The sequence below is a fragment of the Gastrolobium bilobum genome, unplaced genomic scaffold, assembly GCF_033153095.1.
Source record: "Gastrolobium bilobum isolate Gb01-03AN ecotype WA unplaced genomic scaffold, APGP_CSIRO_Gbil_v1 utg31951, whole genome shotgun sequence".
Lineage (NCBI taxonomy): Eukaryota > Viridiplantae > Streptophyta > Magnoliopsida > Fabales > Fabaceae > Gastrolobium > Gastrolobium bilobum.
In genome coordinates this window covers 1-3999 of record NW_026899190.1, presented here as the reverse complement: position 1 = coordinate 3999, position 3999 = coordinate 1, and the positions used below count along the sequence as shown (strand labels likewise).

At 43.7% G+C, this 3999-nt stretch overlaps 1 non-coding gene across 1 annotated transcript; it reads right to left on the bottom strand.

Moving 5' to 3' along the window:
• Positions 1–967: 967 nt before the first annotated feature.
• LOC133288104 (small nucleolar RNA R71) lies at positions 968–1074 on the bottom strand. The gene has a single exon (XR_009748331.1). It is a non-coding gene; the product is annotated as a small nucleolar RNA R71 (small nucleolar RNA).
• Positions 1075–3999: the final 2925 nt, after the last annotated feature.

Genomic DNA, 3999 nt, shown 5'->3' with positions numbered 1-3999 from the left:
TACTGTTCCTGAGGAACGTTGTCAATACAGTAGGGAACGTTTGACTAGACAGTTCATTTACTAACTTTTCTTCTCATTTTCATTCTTTATAAAACAATGTAAGACAATAATTAGGATTCTATCCTCGTGGGAACGATAATTTGGGCATTAATACTCCCTTTATTACTTGATGCGTGCACTTGCGCACTTGGGTTGGAACTAAGGGAACGAATCTGTGTTCTGCAAGAACAGAGGAACGTCCCCTATCAGAACTTATAATTTTCCACCATCAGCAAACCACCCAACAAGTTTTTGGCGCCGTTGCCGGGGATAGAAACACTAAATTTTGTTCTTATTTACTGTTTTTAGTACATATTCTGTATATCTGACCTTACCTTTATATTTTTCTTTATGTCACTAATAATGTTGTGCATATATAACTTGTGTTTATAGTTTATGAGTGAAGAGTTTGAAACAAACTCTGACCTCTCCATTGAAGTACCTGAGTTTCTCTTTGATCCTGAACCAGAATGTACACTTTCATAGGAGGAGAAGAATCCTCAGGGAAGAAATTCTTGAAAACATGGCTGATCACAATAATAATAATGAAGAAGTTCCTCCTGACCAAAACTTCAGAACTTTGGTTGCTCCTTTCAGGAACAGACCAGACAGGGGAGTAATCCTCCCTCCTGTAGCACCCAACTTTGAACTGAAACCTATCATGTTTCACATGATTAGGGAAACATGGGTCTTCAATGGACTCCCTGCATAAGATCCTTACACACACCTCACAACATTTCAAGATATCTGTGATAATTTTAAAGCTGAGGGTGTGACAGAGGAGAGCATGAGAATGAGGTTGTTCCCTCACTCTTTAGGATTAAAGGCAAAAACAAGGATGAAAACTCTCACCCCTGGATCAATCCACACATGGGAGGAGCTCTCTAACAAGTTCATAGAGAGGTTTCTCCCAATGTCCCGACAAGATGATGTTAGAGCAGAAATCTCTAACTTTAGAATGTTTTATAGAGAAAACCTCTATGAAGCATGGGAGAGATACAAGGACATCATCAGAAAATGTCCAAACCATGGGGTAGAGAGTTAGGGAGTGTTACAATCTTTCTATAAGGGACTTGACCATACTTCTCAATCTCACTTAGATTTTGCTGCAGGAGGATATTTCATTACAGGAACACTTGAATCAACGTACGAAATCATAGAAGGAACTGCTGAAAGATGTCTCCAATGGCCAATAGACAGAGTGAGCCCAGTAAGGAAGCCAGGCATGCTAGAACTAGATAAACAAACTGCCATGGAAGCCCAGCTGGCATCACTCATGAATGAAGTGAAGAACCTGAAAGCTGACCAAGCAGCACCAAGGATGGAAGTCTTGCAACTCACAGCAGCTGAAACTGAACCATGCTCAGCCTGTGGTGACCTTCATGACTTAACAGACTGCCCATCCACTGCATTGGTGTGTTATGCAGAAAATTTTGGCAACAGGAACTTCACCAGAGACAGTCAACAAGCAGGACGCAATACAAATTCAAATCCTGGAGGAACTATCGTTAAGGATCAGAACCACAACACCCAATGGAGGCCACCCATGAACCAAAGACCATTAAACACCCAGCAGCAGTATCAGCAAGGCAACAGCAGTGGAACGTTTGAACAAAAGAGAAACAACTACGTTCCGTTCCACAGAGATGACCAACGCATTAACACCCTGGAAAATTATGTCAAGGAATATGTCACCTGGAATGATGTAGTGGTCAGGAACATTGAATCTCATCTGGGACAGATTACTGCCAATCTCCAAACCAGGACACCAGGATCACTACCAGGGGACACTGAGGTTCCCTCAACTACTTCTGAGTCCACTTAAGAGGTAAGTACCATGTCTAGCTAAAGACATTAAACTAAGCGCTGACTGGGAGGCAACTCAGTGGATACATTTGCTCTCTGACAAAGAGCAAAGTTTTGGGGTGGTTACTCTTAACCACATAGCTCCCAAAAAGGAGGGAACGACTGATGTTCCACTCCAAAAAGTCCAAATAAGATACGTTCCGTTCCAGGAACGTAGTTTTGGGGTTGTCCCTGACCACACAGGCCCAAAAATATATATATACATATATATATATATATATAATTTTTTTTATTATATATATATTTTTGCAAAGTTATTATCTTAAATAATAGGTAGTAAGTAATAGGTTAGTCCGTCCTCTTTCCCTTAGATAGATTAGACTTACACTTCTGTATGTTTCCTTTTCTTTCTTTCTTTTTATTTAGCTGTTCATTTATTAGTTAGGAAAAGACAAAGGGAACGTTCCCTGGGTTAGGAGATAAGAATGACTGGGACACCTGTCCCTGCTGAGTCACTTAAAAAGGTACGCAGACATATCAAGTTTGCATTCATTGCAAATCTTGAAAACGCGCGCAGAAAAAGCAACAGTCTCCTTAACCATTAAGACAACTGCACCCTTTCTTTTTCCCTCTCTCTCACGTCCTGACCTAAACCGTTCCATCTTCTCACACTCATCCCATCACTAACTGGTCACCAACTGCTGACCACTCGTTCTGTAACGTCCCCATTCCACTACCTCTTCAACCTCCTCTCCTTAACCTCCACGTCCCAAAAACTCTTCGTTCACTCCTCCATTGTCTACTTAAACTCAGCCACTGCTTCCTTTGAGTTTTACTATTTCCATTCAACTCAGAACCTTTTCTCCATCTGCATTGTGCCCTAACCTCCTTTCTGCTAAAAATGACTAAGCTTTTGATCAAGGTGACTCTTGTGGCCAACCGTGGCGAAGAACCAGAACTCACTGAACCCATCATTCATCTATACCCAGAAAGGAACATCTCCTTGCAGCAGGACAAATTGGTTCTGCCCTCATTTGTGAAGCAGTCCTTAATCAAGCTTCAGTGGTTGCGTTTTGCCACTGATGACCGTGAAGTGAATGTCTCCCTAGTGGGAGAATTCCTGTACCAGACAAGGAGGCTGCCCGAAGAAAATGCCCCTGATGTGGTCACAGTGAGGGGAAAACAAGTATCATTTTCCCCCACTGATGTCCAGGAAGTGCTCTATCTCCCCACCGTCACCAACTATCCGTACCAGGAGTACTTGGACAGTAGGGAGGTATTCTCCTTCCAAAAGGACCTGAAACAAACAGTAGCCCTCGACAAACCCAACTACTACAAAGGGTCCCTCTGGAGCATGAAGGACATAGCCAGGTTTTGGGCACTATTTGCAAATTCCAACATCACTCCCACCACTCATGAAGCCTCTGCTAGTTGGGCATTACAGGTCCAAATTTACTGCATTATTAAGCACATCCCTTTTGATGCAGTAACCCTTATCTATAACAGCCTGAAGAGGGACATGAGGAAGACCACAGTCTGCCTCCCCTGCCTCATCACCAAGCTCTGTTTGAAAGCTGGTGTAGAGGAACACCCAGATGACATCAAACGGGCGGCATCTATCATTGATGCTAAGACCTGGAACGGTCTTAAAAGCACCTACATTGACACCACCCAACCTATTCCTGCCAATCTCAGACGCTCCCCACCAGTGATGATGAAGAGGAAACCCCTATGGTCTCACAGAAGAAGGCCACCAAGACTACTCCTTCAAAATCTTCCCCTTCTGCCCACGTTCCAGCAAGGAGAACTGTCCCTCCTCCCACCAAGGTAAAGAAGGATGCCCCTGTTGCTACTGATGGCAAATAGAGAAAGAAGAAATCTCCTGCCAAAGCTCCCCCAAGAAAGAGGGAACGTTCAAGTCAGAGACTAAAGAGGGTCCTCAACAGCAACAAGCTAGAGGGAGCATCCTCTGCAAAACCTATCACCCTCTCTGACAAGGAGGAGGAGAGTGAAGGTAATGTAATGAGCCTTTAGCAAAAAGGCTGAAGGCAGGCAGAATGTCAGCACCCAAACTAGCTGCCAAGAGACGTCCCCAAGCAGCTCAGCCTCTACATTCTCTGACATTCCGTCCCCACCACCTGCTCACTCTCCACC